Raw genomic sequence first — 16,868 nt, 5'->3', positions numbered from 1 at the left:
TAGATCCCTGTGAGGTTGGCCACAGTAAACCAAAGGAGGTCAGCTGCTCCTCATTCTGCCTTGCTCTAGGTGGCTAAGCACAGATGGTTTTACAGAAAGCCTGTGAAGCCATGTCCAGAGTGGCTCTTTCTGCCCTAGACCTGTGCACACTTGGTTCCTGGGCTTGGCCTACCTCAAAGCTATGTCTTCCTGCCATGGAGTGGATTCTCTCTCACTGGTGTGTGTACTCTCTGGATGAGTTCACACTCCTTTGGCAAGCCCATTTCTTGCCATGGTAGGTTAGCTATAGCTGGACCATTGTGCTAGCCTTGTAGGTGGTCATCGTTATGCCTGAAATCTTGCATTCAGTTTTTGCTTTCCCATGTTAAGGCTCTTCCACTTGACCCCTCCATTCAACTCTTAATTTTCCAGGAAGCTGAAAAACATACTGCTTGCTACCTTTTGTGCTGAAATGGGGCCCTGGCCCAGAATTTTGATCCCCTTGGGAATCAACATATATAGTTCACAGAAGATAGCATTTCCTTTTTGTTTATTCCTGATAATGCCAATACCATTTAAAAAGCCAAGATATTTGGCAATGCTATAGGCCCCATTTTACCATACAGGTAACTAAAACCACTTAAGAAAATGATTTCAGTAATTCACCAAATAACATACTTACTACGTGCCTACTATGTGTCAGATACTATGCTGAACACCAATGGAGAGCAAATCAGACATGGTCTTCTGTGGTACTCACAGTCTAGTGGACCTATGGCCAGAAAGCCAGGAGAGCTTTATAGAATGACTGTAGGCTTTGGGGAAGAAAGGCCTGGTGTCTAGTCCCACTTTTGCCTTTTATCAATTACATGACCTTAAGCATTTGACCCTATTTTCTGTCAAGTAAAATAAAAAGGATTTGCCCTGGCTTATAAGATTTTTCTAAGACTGGATGAGACCACGTAGAAAAGAGCTTTGCAAAGGTCAAGTTACTATATATGCAAATATAGTTGGGAGTAATCAGCTGTGTCTTCTTTAACAAGAATGACTAATGGAGTATTTTCACTTCTCTGTGGCTTCAGAGAATGCGTCGCATCCCCAAATACAATGCTTGAACTGAATATTAACATTTCACTAATTCTAATGTATATTAATAAATAAGGAAACCAGCTACTTAGGTGGTACCTAGGGCTATATAGTTATCTTTAAAGTCGTAGATTTAATACATATTGGCTTTATTTCAGAAAACAGTGCTTCTGGATGTTTACTATATAACCAGAAATTTATTATTACAACAATGGACATATAATTCTAATAATACAATACATACCATGATATAGTACAAAAATCAGAACAATAGTTATAATAAAAAGTATTCTTTGTAAATAATAGAAGATTACTTTTTGCAGGTTTATGTTGATAAGGAGTTTTGAGCTGAACTGTTACTTTTTGGTCGTTGGTTGGGGTTTATTTATTTATTTATTTATTTATTTATTTTTATTTTTTTTGAGACAGAGTCTCGCTCTGTCACCCAGACTGGAGTGCAGTGGCGCGATCTCGGCTCACTGCAAGCTCCGCCTCCCGGGTTCACACTATTCTCCTGCCTCAGCCTCCTGAGTAGCTGGGACTACAGGCGCCCGCCACCACGCCTGGCTAATTTTTTATATTTTTAGTAGAGACGGGGTTTCACCGTGTTAGCCAGGATGGTCTTGATCTCCTGACCTCATGATCCGCCCGTCCCGGCCTCCCAAAGTGCTGAGATTACAGGCGTGAGCCACCACACCCAGCTGGTTGGTTTTTGAGACAGGGCCTTGCTCTGTTGCCCAGACTGGAGTGCAGTGGTGTGATCCTAGCTTACTGCAGCTTCTGCCTCCTGGGATCAAGTAGCCTCCTTCCTCAGCCTCCCGAGTAGCTGGGACCACAGGTGTGCACCAACATGCCCGGCTAATTTTTGTATTTTTTGTAGAGGCAGGGTTTCACCATGTTGCCCAGGCCGGACTTGAACTCAGTTCAAGCAATCCACCTGCATTGGCTTCCCAAAGTGCTGGGATTACAGGCATGAACCACCGCTCCCAGCCAACCTTCTGTTGTTTTAATGGTCCCTCTTACCTTGCATATCACTGAACAACTAAGACATTTCGTTGTAGGTATTTTTTTGTAGCAACCTAGACAAGACCCTTAATCTTTGAACCTCAATTTTACTCATAAAATGTGACCTTTTCTTTGCCATGCCAACTTAACAGGGTTGTTGAGACATTCAAATATAGTATTGAATGGATATGCTTCTATCTGTGTAATGGTCCTTGTTCAGTCATGGGTGTAGTGATGCGGTAATTCTGGCAAATGAATGCCCCAGAAGGGCTATGTCTTGATTTGTAACATAGTCCTTGGTCAAGTCTTGATTCTTCCCCATGATGATTCATCCTATTGTCCCATTCTCATTTAATAACATCTCACTTTATACCCACTTGGCCATTAGCCAACACTTACTGAGCTTCTGCTGTGTGTCAAGCCTGTGTAAGATGCTGGGGATATAGAGGAGAGTACCTGTCTCCTGGGTACTTGTTCGAGTAGGGGAGTTCAAAACCGCAACAGCAATTCTTGCCTCCATTTCTAGCCTGCTGGTCTGCCCAAAATTTAAGACTTGTCAGCCCTACAATTGCGTGAGCCAGTTCTTAAAATAAATCATAGTGTGTGAGTATGACTGTGTATTCATACAGATATCCATTCACACACACATATATATAGATGTTTCATATTGGTTCTATTTCTCTGTAGAGCCCTTACTGATACAATACTCAATAAATGCTCTCCTTATGGATGCAGTAAGAAGAGGAACAAGCATGGTAAACAAGATGCTTGCTGTGGTTTTAGCCATGTTGAGTTTGAGCTGGAATTCCACCCATGGAATCCAGGTGGAAATACTGGCAGGCACGTGTAGCCAGATTGTGGAGAGCTCACATGAGTGGTCTGGACTGTGGAGATATAGCTACACTTCCACAGCTACACACTGTGTAAGTCTGCAGTGTGTAGCTGTCAGTTGAAGTTATATCTGTGGATGATTTCAAACAGAAAGTATAGTATGTAGAGTAAGAGGAGGTATAAAGATGGAACCCCAGGAAATACCAACATTTAGTGAGGAGGCAGAGGGGAGGAGACTATACTGGAAACCAAGTAGGAGTAGACAGACGGGGAAGATCAAGAGAGAATGGGGCCATGGAAACTAAGGCAGGAGATAATTTCAAGAAGGTGGGAGTACAGCAGTGTTAAGTGCCATGAAAAGGTAAAGTAAGAGAAATGTTGGAAGTTGTCCATTGGATTTAGCTCTTAAGAGGTATCACTGGAGGTGAATGTTTCAGCATCCCACCACCACATTACCGTGGGTGGGGGTGGAGTAGAGAATCCATGGTAATGAAGTAGAGATGCATTTTCACTGCTGATGCTTAAAAGAGCTCAGCTAGGAAGTGTGAGGATAAGAGGGGGCTATGGGCTTCCCAAGGAAGGGGTGATTTTAGGATGAGAGGGGCTCTAGCATGTTCAGAGGCCGAGGAAAGGAGGAGCCAGGAGAAAGGAAAAAAATCAGAGATTCAGGAAGAGAAAGGATAAGTGCTTGAACAGGGTCTCTTCTGTGGATGGAGGGGCATGCACAGGAGATGGCCAGTAGCATTGCCAGAGGAGGAGTGCCTGTTTCATTTGACTGTGTGGAAAGAGGAAAGGCTATTTGGGGATACAGAGAAGTCTATAGAAGGCAGGGGGCTGGAATTTTTGCCCTTGTAAAAGCTTCTATTTTTTTGTGTAAAGTGGAGCATTGGCATCCACTGATAGCCAAGGGTAGATGATGCAGTAAGGTCTTTGAAGGCAGATAAGATATAAAATTACTGTGTGGAGCTTGGAAGTGGGAGTTGATTTTTGCTTCTCATTGTGTTTTGAATAAAAGTTATACTCCACAGTCTGATATTTACAAAGACCCCCACAATCTGCCTTTTATCAGTTCTACCAGACTACCTATCCTTTTTGTTTCATTCTAGCACCCTTGTACCTTAGTTCAGTGTGTCTGATGTGGCACTAGAATGTGGCTTTGAGAGATTAGATGCTGCAGGGAAGATGCTGTTAGACTAAGAGTCAGGGGTCCTGTGTCCAGTTTGGCTTCGCCACTTATCAGCTATGGGATCTTGGACATACCTTAACTTCACTAAGTCCATTTTTTTCATTTGTGAATTGTTAATAGTATTGATTAAGGTGTGTCAAATGAGAAAACATATTTTAAAGTACTTTGAAGAGGATAAGTAATACAGAAATGGAGATGGTCGTCAGGCTATGCCTAATCCTAGCTCCAGGCTTTCTTCATTACCACTAGAGTCCTCTCCCTTCTCTCCAGCTGCCATTTTAATTCAGCCTGTATTGTGTAGAGAAACACTGGCTACTGTAATAGATAAACCCTGCAGAAACTTCAGTGGCTTAAAACAGTAGACATTTCTGTGCTCATTTAAAATCCAGTCACCTGTGGGGATGGAGGGGGCCCAGACTAATGATGCTCTGCCATCTTCAAACCATGGTTTCCAGGTTGTCCTGGGTGTCAGTGGCCTGCCAGCAGTGTTGGAGAAGAGAGTGAGAGGGCATGATTGTCTGGGAGGCTTTTGTATACCAGGCCTAGGATAGGAGCTAGTGACCAAGGCTAAAAGAGATGGTTGAGAAGAGGCATCTATCTACTGGATAGGTGGTGAATTTGGGGTGTGTGGGTGTTTATTTGCAGAAAATGGTTGAGGTGGCTCTGAGAAGAGTGAGGTGCAGGACCTGCGCAACCCCAGGAGGGAATGGAGAAGCTCCTGCCTCTGTGGGCAGAGTTTGGGAAGGGCCAAGGGGCCTAGGACTTGTTCCTGGTAAAGAAGGCAAGTGATGCAAAGGTGGGAGAGAGGTCCCTGGGTCAGGGAAGAGGGAGCTGAGAACTGGGGTGTTAGTACACCCTTGTGGTGAGCTTCTTAAAGGCTAGGGAGACACTGTTTATCTTTTTTAGGATAAGAAAATTGATGCAGTGGTGCCTTGATAAAGGGCACACAACTAATTGGCAGCAGAGAAATGAGCTAGGGCCTTGGTCTTTTGACATCAAAGCCCCTACTAGTGAGACCCAGGAAACATCCCACTGGGAGGACTGGAAAACCTGGGCTCTGAAGAAGTTGGTTTGAGGTAAACCGTTGGGCACGGGGTTGGAAGAGCACTTGCGGTGGCCTATTCCTCTATAGGTAACTCACCCTTTGCCTGCATCTACTGGATGGGAGGTGATTTTGGGGTGTGTGGGTGTTTATTTGCACAAAATGGTGGAGGGAGCTCTGAGAAGAGTGAGGCAGGACCTGTGCAAACACAGGAGGGAATGAAGAGGCTCCTGCCTCGATGGACAGAGCTTGGGAAGGGCTTGGGGGCCTAGGACTGGTTCCTGGTAAAGGAGGAAGGGCAAAAATCCTAAGGCAGGACTGTTCTTAATGAATTCAAGGACTGAAAGGAGACCAGGTTGGTACAAGACTAAGAGGAGGAGAGGTGTATGAGAAGATACTGGAGCGCAAAGCAGGTCCCATATCACTCAAGAACTTACAGGGCATAGCAAGGCATTAAGATTCTATTCTAAGGTCAGTGAGAAGCCGTTGTATATTTTGAGTATGGGGTGGTATGATGGCCTGATTTATAGTTTAAAAAGACCACCCAGACTGTTGTATGGAGAATGGGTAGAGGGGAGGCCAGAATATAAATTGAGTGTAGTCGGTGAGGGAAAAGGAGGAATTCAAGAGGAGATGAAAGTCTGGAGCTTAAAGAGGTTCAGGCTGGAAAATACAATTTGATCCAGTATTTCCTGTTAGCTCACTCCCTGTTCTTAGCCAGGCTTCCTGCGAGTAGCCTTATCCATGGTCTCTACTTCCTCACCTCCTGCAATTTAACCCTCTGTACTCTGGCCTCTGTCACTGCCACTTACTTCCCTGAAATGTCTCAGGCAAAGGGCACCTTAGGCCCTTTGTGGTTACCTAAGTCTAGGCCTTTAGCCCTTGTCTGACTTGGTTTGCGCTCCTTCACACTGTGAGCGACTTCTGCCTTGAAAGGCCCTCCTCCTTAGCCCTTCTGTCTTTCTGGCCCGTCTGTCTTTCTGACCCGTCTGTCTTTCTGACCCATCATTCTGTGGCCCCTTTCTGGTCCCCAAGTCCTCAGGCCAGCCCTGAAATGTTAGCATTCCCCAGTCTTCTGGGTTTCCAGTTGGTCCTCCTGGCTTCCCCTGTGCCCCTCTGCATAGAATAAACCCTATCCTGCCCATTAGGCCAACACTACTTGCCTTTCCAGCTTCATCTCAGGTGCCCCTCCTCCAAAAGCCTTCTCTGACCCCTCGGGCTGGGTAGGCGCCACTTCTCCTTTTCCATTTCTCCTGGAGCATAAAGTAGATTACCTCTGTGATAGCACTTAGCACCCTGTTGACTTGTCTCCCCAGTCTAGTAGTGCTTGAGGGATAGAGTTACAATGAAATACTGCGTGATCTAGGACAAAGATTGCTTTCTCCAGTTCAGGTGAAAGCCACACTTTATAATGAAGGTATCTATACTTGATTGTATATCCTTTAATAGTGCATTCATTTCTCACTGGGTCTGAAGGCTGGAATTCTGGTATAATATATTCTATGAACAGATTAATTTAACTAGAAATAATCAGTGTCTCAATTTTCTGAAAGGAAAAAAAATGACTAAGAATCTGAATTGCTTCAAAAGGGCTTCTGAAGCCTTGAATTTCTTGCCTGGTAATTTGGATCTCCACTCCTACCCTCCCATCCCAAAGCCTGTTACATGTGTCTCGTATTTTGTGATTCCACAGTTCTGGGTTTGACATTACAATTGCCTCCATGGTGATGAGCACTAACATTCTTGTGTGCTGAATTGTGATAGCCGTCAAAGGCAGCAAATAGACTGAATGAAAGATGAACTTCTGCCTTTATGTCCTTCTCTCCTGCTACCCAACTCATTGTGGTGAAGGAAAAAGAAAACGCGGGTGGAGACTGCACTATATGCTTAGGTATACAAATCATACATCTGGAGTTTCAGGAAGGTTTTGGGTGGTTAATGTCACTAAACTCTCATGCTTGGCTTTTTTTTGAGACAGAGTCTCCTTCTGTCGCCCAGGCTGGAATGCAGTGGTGTAATCTTCGGCTTACTGCAACCTCTGCCTTCCAGGTTCAAGCGATTCTCCTGCCTCAACCTCCTGAGTAACTGGGAATACAGGTGCCTGCCACCATGCCTGGCTAATTTTTGTATTTTTAGTAGAGATAGGGTTTCGCCGTGTTGGCAAAGCTGGTCTCGAACTCCTGACCTCAAGTGATCCACCTGCCTCAGCCTCCCAAAGTGCTGGGATTACAGGCATGAGCCACCGCACCTAGCCTCATGCTTGTCTTTCATATGTCTTTTTCTACTCTTGAATTTTTTCTTTTTGTCTTTCTCAGCTCCAAATTCACTCTATCATTTTTGGCAGGTGGAACAAAGAAAATATAGTGTTGAATCACTTTCTTCTCAGTGGCTGTGATTTTTAGAATATTTCTTGATTTTTTTCAATGTTTAGTTTTCTGAGCCTAGCAGAGCAAAAAAGCAGTGATGCCTTTGATTAAATGAAACCCTTAGCATAATTACTCAAAATCATGTGACAGATTATCCTTGTGCCTTTTTTGATATAGTGTTGGGCTGATTAATTTATCTTTAAGAAAAAACATTATAGAGTTATTATTTACCTTTAAGTAGAATGCCTCTCAAATGGAATAAGTAAATGCCTCTCAAATTACAAGTAAATGTAATAGCAGACTGAATTTGAGCTGTTATGTTATTCTCTGAAGGTTTTGTTGTTAGCAGGGTGAGAAATGCTGGCACATAGAAGCTGCACTCTGTTGATTCCCAATTATGTTTATTTCTGGTGTCCAAATAAGACATTAGGATTGCAGACTTTCAGGTAGGAAGTGACCACAGGGTTTTCCAGTATGCCCACTGGTGAAATGCCAACTCATCATCTTATGTAGGGGACACCGCTTGGTTAACACAAGAACAGTCTTCCTCATAGGAAGCCACAATATTTGTCCTGGGACTCTTGACCCACTGGACTTCCTTAGTCTTTCCCATCACAAATAACATATGCAACCCTTCAAGTACCTGAAGAAGCTTTCTTCACTTTCATCTGCCAAGTCCCTCTCTTCAGATTCTGGATCCCTGGTTTCTTCAGATGTAAACTTCCTCCTTAGTCTGCATATTGTGATCCTAATGAATTATCCTGAGGTTTTGTTAGCATTTTAATGGTTCAGTCCCTTACTGAACTTACTCCTGGCTGACACCCACTCTCATGGAACTCCCCTCTGAATGTAGGTTCTAAAACATCTATTCAATGAAGTATTTCTAGCTCAGTGATCTTACTAGCATAGTTTTACTGCTATGTTTTGTTACATTTGTTAATACTGTAATATACTTCCTCTAAAAGTAAACAAAGGCTTTTAAGCCCTAGGGTGCAGGTAAGATGCCAGTAAGGCTGTAGAATTTGATTTCCAGCTAGAGGAGACTTAACCAACTTCAGTTTGGTCTGATTATAAAAGCAAGCATTTATTGAGCCCTCATAGCATGTCACTCACTGTGCTAAGGACTGCTACATGTATCATTAACCCTATGTTAATAGTAGTGTCATTAATAGTGGATAGTGTTATTGACCTCATTTTAATGATGAAGAAATGAAGGTTTGGAAAGGCTGGGGCATGCTCCATGTTTCACATGTCACAGTGTGACCCAGAGCAACGAGCTCCTAGTGTGCCACTATGCTGCTGCTTTAATGCCTTCCTGCTGGGTAATGCTCTGTGTACAGCTCCTTTCTCTTGTACTTTGTATTTACTTCTCTGGTCTTCTTAAAATATAAATTAAAAAAAAAAAAGAATTGGATGACTCTTTTTAACTCACTAGGGCATCTGGAAGAGCCCTCTGCACATGGCGGGTGCTGACAGCTAAGGCTGTCCTTAGCTCTATATCTTTAGACTCAATAGAAATAGATGAAACTTCTGTGAGTTCTTCAGTCTTGGAATGACTAGGGCCACTCTAGACCTCGTAAGTGCATCTTAAACCAGTAAAAGTCTGACACATTATGGTGGGCTAGGACTCAACTGAGGGGTGTTTCCTTTAACTCGCCTTTGGGCACCTGGACAGCACAGACCAAATGGGAGAAAATATGGCCGTTGTCATTAAAGTTGGACTGGCAGTCAGTTGCCTTTATTCAGTCCTGGCTCTGCCTTACATACTTACTTACCCTGGGTAACTAGGTCCCCATTTCCTCACTTGCTCTGGGAATTGGAAAGGAGAGAAAGGTGTGTGTAGGGGGGTTACTTCATATTCTTTCCCCACTCCATCCGAGGCTAACACAACCCTTTGGTTTTGGAGAGTCCATTCTTGTGCTCTATTTTCTAACTCCACGTGAAACCATGGCACATGAAACCATGGCACAATAGGAAAGATAGGATGTTTGCGAGGCTGCTATGTTTCCCCTTCCCCCAGTCTCTGAGAGATTGGTAATTTGGACATCTTTATTAGTTTGAGATAAAACTGGGACTCACTGACTGAGGCTGGACTGAAGATTTAAAACATGGGGAGGCCTAGAACTTCTTGTCAATTCACAGGGTCCCAAGGGTTTAGAAGCTGATGTTATTCCTCTGGGTTCTGAGGAGAATGGCTCAGCTGTGGGACCAACTCAGGCCTATTGGGGGAACACAGGCTAGCCTTGGGAGTTTTGAATCATCAATACTTAGGAGTATTTTAGAATTATCAGATCCTGCCTGCATGTGCATCTCAATCTGAAACCCCAGAACTGCCATTCTCCTTGTGTTGATTCAAGATATAAATGATTCGGAATTCTATAGACAGGACTTAATCTGTCAGAGTCCCAACAAGAAAAGTTGGCATTCTCAACTTAGGATAATTCCAAGAGAGTTTACTTCAAGAGGTATGGGCAGGATGTAGAGAAAACCATAAGGGATAGTGCAGGAACCAAGGTTTATAGTGATGGTGGAGCTGTTACTACCCCTAGCTCCAAAGAGACAAATGGATGAAAATGGATGAAAGTAGTTATCAGGAGCCAGAAGAGATTGTCATTATCAAGTGTCAAGAGGCTACCTTGAGAGGAGCAGTGACTTTTGGTTGAGGGATGCATACGCCGCAAGTAGAATGAATTCTCAACTTTATTCCCTCCCTCGCCTCTCCCTTCCTCCGCCGATCTCTTTCTGGGACTTAGCATTGGCTAAACCCAATCAGAGGTCAAGGTCATAGGGACCTGTTGATGTGATTCATAATGATTAGCCTGCCAAGACAGAGAGCAGGGTAGAGAAAGTTGGAGTGGGCATCTGGGAAATAGTAGACTTAAGGACCCCTGTAGTTTTAGAATGGGCAGAGCTCATGTGCACGTGTGTGGCAGAAGGTGGGGAAAAAAGGATGAGATGAGCATTTCTTGAGCATCACCATGTACTAGGGGCTTTCTTGTGACATCACCTTTTGGGGCAAGCAGTATTATTTCCATGTTATAGATGTGGAAAACTTGAGCTCAGATCTCTTGGCCCTAAGTCAACTCAGTCCTGGTGATCCCTGTGGTGACAGGTAGTATTTGGATATTTCTCTTATCTTAACTTTCTCTGTGGCCCATTCCAGAAAGCCGCATTTCATACATAGTAATGCTGGGAGAACAGTGAGGACTGTAACAGAGCTGCCATGTATTTTTTTTTCTCTTTTTTACTTTATGAACTTGAGAAGGGAAAAGAAGAGGAAAAAAACTCAACTTGGCATGAGTGATGTTAAGTGAGATCAAATAAGGTGAAAAGCAAAATAGACTCCAGAAATTTAGTTTTGCTTTTACCCAAAGTTCATGGGCAGTTGCTGTACAAAGTCCTTTTTGCTTTCCACAAATGTTAAGCACTTTTAATAACATGAATCTCATTATCTTTACTTTTTGGTTGTTTATGAACTTAAATAGCGTTATAAAGGACAACCAACTGAACGTGAAGATCAAACTGTGTGTGTCACCTTTTACTATTTCATTTCTTGCGAATGTACAAATTCTTACACTTGTAATGAGTTAGTTATTCTGGCTCCTGATAATTTTTTTTTTTTTTTGAGACGGAGTCTCGCTGTGTCGCCCAGGCTGGAGTGCAGTGGCACAATCTCGGCTCACTGCAAGCTCCGCCTCCCGGGTTCAGGTCATTCTCCTGCCTCAGCCTCCTGAGTAGCTGGGACTACAGGTGCCCACTACCACACCTGGCTAACTTTTTTGTATTTTTAGTAGAGACGGGGTTTCACCATGTTAGCCAGGATGGTCTCGATCTCCCGCCTCGACCTCCCCAAAGTGCTGGGATTACAGGCGTGAGCCACCGTGCCTGGCTGGCTCCTGATAAATTTATTATAAAAGTATTGTACAGCCAACAGTGAAATAGAAAGTTTAAATTTTTTAAAAAGGGAATTCTAATACTCTAGAAAATTCTTGGATTTTCTTTTTTCCTACTTTTTGATCACATGCATGCATAATTTTATATGGCTAGAATTATACAAGTTTGTATTGTTCACATGTCATTGTAAGCATTTTTCCATGTTGCTATGTAACCTGCATAATTATATATGATAGTTTCTCAGTTTACCTTAAATATTCTCTTATTATATATTTTTAATTTTTTATGCCTTGCTGCATTCTCTGAAAAGGATTGCATTCTATTGAAGTGTTTTATGTATTATTTTTCTTTATAAATATTGTTTATTTGCATCTCAGGCAACTAGTTTCCCCACCCCTCCCTGTTTTGTTCTTCTGGAAGAAGAAATAGAATTATTTCTTTAGGATAATTTTGGGAGTGGAATGAGCAACTCTGAAGCTACATCAAGGAACTGGAAATATAGTAGTTTGAGGGATAGCTGAGAGAAGAGTACAACTGAAATAAGTCATTAATACAGAGTTGTTACTTAAAATATTAATGTGGGCTGGGCGCAGGGGCTCACGCCTATGTATAATCCCAGCGCTTTGGGAGGCCGAGGCGCATGGATCACTTGAGGTCAGGAGTTGAAGACCAGTCTGGCCAACATGTTGAAAACCTATCTCTACCAAAAAATATAAAAATTAGCCAGGTGTGATGGCACATGCCTATGGTCTGGCTGAGGTGGGAGGATCGCCTGAACCCAGGAGGCAGAGATTACAGTGAGCAGAGATTGTGTCACTGCACTCCAGCCTAGGCAACAGAGCAAGACTCCATCTCAAAAAATCAATCAATAAATAAAATAATGTGGATTTTTATTAAATCTTAGGTTTTAAAAACTATTGCTAAGGCTGGGCACAGTGGCTCATGCCTGTAATCCCAGCACTTTGGGAGGCTGAGGTGGATGGATCACTTGAGGTCAGGAGTTCGAGACTAGCCTGGCCAACATGTTGAAACTCCATCTCTACTAAAAATACAAAAATTACCCAGATGTGGTGGGGGGTGCCTGTAATCCCAGCTACTCGGGAGGCCGAGGCAGGAGAATCACTTGAACCCAGGAGGCAGGGGTTGCAGTTAGCCGAGATCATATCGCTGTACTTCAGCCTGGGAGACAGAGTGGGACTCCATCTCAAAACAACAACAACAACAAACTATTACTAAATGAGAACTTAGACATCATTTACTCATAAGTTTAAGGTATGACATCATTTACATACAAAATTTAGCTGTTAATTCTAAATTGTTAAATTTTAAAAATTTTGTTGTCAGCTAAATTGAATGTAGCATAATTCTAAACAAATCTTGGATTAATGTCATTGACCCCAAGCATCCTCTAGCCCTGGAATATTAGCATTGGCCTGTTAGTCCCCTGAGCTACTACTCCCTGGGAGGTGGTCATCCTTTCTTAACTCATTCTTTCCAGCCCTGGGGAGCCTCGGAACTTTTGTCTATTCACTTCTTTACAAAGCTGTAGCCTTCTGGCCAGAAGGGGCTTCCTTGATTGGTGCCCATGTCCTTCCACTTGCCTTTGATTGTCTGGAGTTGTGCTTTCTGGAAAAACAGGCAGGTTTCTTCCATTAGGCAAGAAACATCAGAAAATTAGAGATCTGTTCTGGTTTTCACTCTCTGTATCCTTAGCTCCTGGCATGGTGCCTGGCACATAGCAGATGCTCAAAAACACATTTGTAGAATGAAATGTCTTGAGACAATCTTTCAGATGTGTGAATATGACCATGATGTCCCCACATTGTCACCTCTTCTTCAGGTTTAAGGTCCTTCAGTTCAGCCATTCTTTTCGATAGAATTTCCAGATCCCTTTCCCTCCTTGTTTCTCACCAAACTGTGTGACCACAGTTCACTGTCAGTCACTTAGAATGTGTGACCAGACTTATAGCCAGTTCTCTAGAAGTGGTCTGATTTGTAGCAGTATACTCAAGTGTGCCTTACTTTTTTTTTTCTTTAGCAAATCTCTGGTTGTTTATATTCTTTTACATGATCAGCTGTCAAGCCTGGTCTCTTCCAAGAGGTGCTTTTGCAATTGTTTCCTTCTAGTTTAGTATTCCTTGGGATTTGATGAGGGTTCTTCAATATCCTTGTGTGACTCATCAGTAAAAATGAGGAACAGGAGGGGCCCGAGGAAGAGTTTTGTGGAAACCTCCTTCCAAACTGACAATAATCCTCTAAATCCATGCTTTTCAAACTGTGATGTGCATACAAATTACCTGGGAATTTGGTTAAAATGCAGATTCTGATTCAGAAAGTCTGGGTGAGGCAGAGCTTCTGCCTTTGTAACAAGTTTTCTCTAAGCTTGTGCTGATGTTGTGGGTCTCCCTGATCATCTTTTGAGTAGCAGGGCACAGTTCTTGGGGAAAGTTGTTCATGAAAGCAAATCCTTTGGTATTTGGGTAGCTGTGCTGTACCCATCAGAGCCCCCAGCAGATACTATCTGATGCCGGTATTTGACACCCTATAATCAAACGTGCGTCTCCCACCTCACTAGGTAGATGAAGAAAACAACAGCAGGGCTGTCTTGCCAGCTTCCAAATGGTGGCACACCTCTGTGTATGTTCAATTGGACCTTTTATTCTAGCCAGACAAGCTGTTACCCAACATACTTAGTATCTTTTCAAGTTTCTTGTCATCTGGACATCTGATAAAGTGCTTGTGTATACTGTTTTTTTGAGTTATTAATCTGAGATACTCTCACATACCAGAAAGTTACAGAAAAGAGACAGTCAACAGTTTTTTAAGCATTGGCTAGAAAGTACAGTGTTACTGATAAAATTCTTTTATAAGAAATGTTATGGAGCATCCAATTTTTTTTCTTACTCTATTGGAATTTGGATAAAATGGATGCACTGTTGAAATTACATTCCTAAACTGAAAGGTACTCATGCAAAGGGCAGCTTTTGAATGGTAGATGAGCAAGTGAGTTCTGTAGAAACACAGAGTAGAGAGTTCGTGATCACCTGAACTCCCTTTTCTCCAAGTTTTTAATCTTTTAGCTTAGGGGAGAGGTGCTTTTCTCTTGCCCTTTGTACATGGCAAACAACACTGTGACCCATACTTTTTTGGTCATTTCAAAACAAAATTACTATTAAGCATTGGTTAGAAAGTAAAGAAGTTTAGACAACAAAGCATTTGCACTTGTTTATTTTGTAGAGCTCATTGTGACCTGGTCAGTGGGACAGGACAGTTCTGTATACTGTTGATTAATATGTTCAGATAATTCTGGTTCCTAAATATTAGAGACAGTGTCTTCCTAATGTGTCACAAAAGTTGAATCCTGTAACTAGACATTAAATTCAAAAGTCCCAATCAGAGGATAAAGACAACAGCAAAAAACCCCAAAGCTTTGACACTGACAATTCAGCTGCTCTATTTTCAGTAAAAAATAAGCAATAATGCCAATATTCAATCCAGATTGAAAATGAAATGACTTGGATGTATTAATAGTAATTGAATTATAGAACTTTTTTTTTTTTTTAAAGATGAGGTCTTGCTGTGTTCCCCAGGCTGGTGTTGAACTCTCCTGGCTCAAGCGGTTCTCCAGCCTCAGCCTCCTAAATAGCTGGGATTACAGGTGCACGCCACCTTGCCAGGCTTGAATGATAGAACTTAAAAACAACTAGAGTGCCATTAACTTACCCCTAAATAACAATAGTTCTTTAATATCATCTAATACTCAGTCTATATTTAAATTTCCCTGATTGCTCAAAAATGCATTTTTTTTAGATTCATGCTTTACTTTTAATTGATGGCCCATACAAAAACTTGTGTAGGTTTTGAATATATACATATATAAACTTATATCTGTGTGTGTATACATATGCATACACAAACACGTGTGTCATACATGTATGTGTGTATACGTATACACACATATATTCCAAACCCACAAAATATATATATAGTATATATATATTCTTGTCCATCAATCTTTTATTTATGTAACCACAGCTTTCATATGGTACTTATGCTCTGTGTTTGCTGAATTATTAACAAAGAAAAGTGTAGTCATTTCTATCATAATTATTGCGTCTTCGTTAGAAGAGATTTAAAAAGTTGATGCAGCCACCCTTTCCAATCCTGTACTAACGTGGTGTTAGCATCTTCTTAGAGATGCTGCTGTAATCCTAATTCTGCAACATTTGTGTCATTTTGAATTTGCCTTTCTCTGGCAGCATTTCTCATCTACTTCCACATATTTTTAAGATTTGTTGTGACTTCTGTTCTCTGATCTTCTCTTTCTATATGGATTACTGACCTTGAATTTATGCAGCTTCTCTTTTGGTTGTGGAAAGAACACTGCATGGGGGAAAAAGTCTGAGTTCACATCTCAGCTCCGTGTGGGGAAAAATGTCTGGATTCAAATCTCAGCTCCATCACTTACTAGCTGTATGACCTGAGGCAATGTATTTAACTTCCCCAATTACTTTGTAATTGAGCAACATATTTACTTCCCTTTCAGTGGGCTTCATCAAACAATACCACAGATTGCTTAAAATATCCTAAAGCTCCCCAAAGTTGTAGGCAGGGAGGAAGCAAATTATTGGGTCACTGCTTATTGTCCCAAACTACAAGTTAGCATTGCCTAAGGAGCCAGGCTGGGAGGCCCCCAGATGAAGAAAGTGGGAGAGGAGATGGTAACTAATTAACTGAGTCCCTGTAGCCACTTTTCCATATGCTCATTTAGACCTTGAAGCTGTCCTGGAGATTTTATGATTTAAGAAACTGGCTCTGCCAGTGTAGCCAAATGGTTAAGATCAGTAGCTTGGGTTGAAATACCTGCCTTCCTACTGCATACTAGTAGCTATATGACCTAAGGCAGGTCCCTTCACCTCTCTGCATCTGTTTTCTCATCAGACACAGAGATAACTCAGATTCTGCTTCATACAGTGTTTGTGAGGATTAAATGAAACAAGTGACCGGGTGCAGTAGCATGTGCCTATTGTCCCAGCTACTTGGGAGGCTGGGGTGGGAGGATCGCTTTAGCCCAGGAGTTAGGGCTGTAGTACGCTATGCCAGTCGGGTGTCCACACTGAGTTTGGCATCAATATGGTGACCTCCTGGGAGCAGGGAACCCCCAGGTTGCCTAAGGAGGAGTGAACCTGTCTAGGTCAGAAACAAAGAAGGTCAAAACTCTCATGCAGATCAGTAGTGGGATTGTGCCTGTGAATAGCCACTGTACTCCAGCCTGAGCAACAGAGTGAGACCCTGTCTCTAAGAGAGATAAAATCTATTCTGTTGTACTGGCAAAATAAATAAATAGTAAGAAATGTGTGAGGTGTCAAGCATAGTACCTGGCACATAATCAGCATTCAATAACACAAACTGTTACTCATCTTTTACTTCTCTTTAGAGCTAGTCTTTTTAAAGGAAGACTGTGGAGTTCTAGTGACTT

General features: G+C 42.3%; 1 protein-coding gene across 12 annotated transcripts in view; it reads left to right on the top strand.

Annotated features, from left to right (window-relative positions):
- ZHX3 (zinc fingers and homeoboxes 3) overlaps positions 1 to 16,868 on the top strand; it is a 138,877-nt gene that overhangs the window by 10,353 nt on the left and 111,656 nt on the right. For 3 of the 12 annotated variants that reach the window (XM_055372982.2, XM_063702421.1, XM_063702423.1), the window contains exon 1: positions 6,869 to 7,020. The exons of the other annotated variants lie outside the window; for them this stretch is intronic. The gene's annotated coding sequence lies outside the window, so the exon portion shown is untranslated. Of the gene's footprint in view, positions 1 to 6,868; positions 7,021 to 16,868 lie in introns of those variants that run through there. 12 annotated transcript variants of the gene reach the window in all.

The sequence above is a fragment of the Gorilla gorilla genome, chromosome 21 (assembly GCF_029281585.2).
Source record: "Gorilla gorilla gorilla isolate KB3781 chromosome 21, NHGRI_mGorGor1-v2.1_pri, whole genome shotgun sequence".
NCBI classification, from domain to species: Eukaryota; Metazoa; Chordata; class Mammalia; order Primates; family Hominidae; genus Gorilla; species Gorilla gorilla.
Note: the sequence above shows the minus strand (reverse complement) of the source record. Positions and strands in the feature narration are given on the sequence as shown.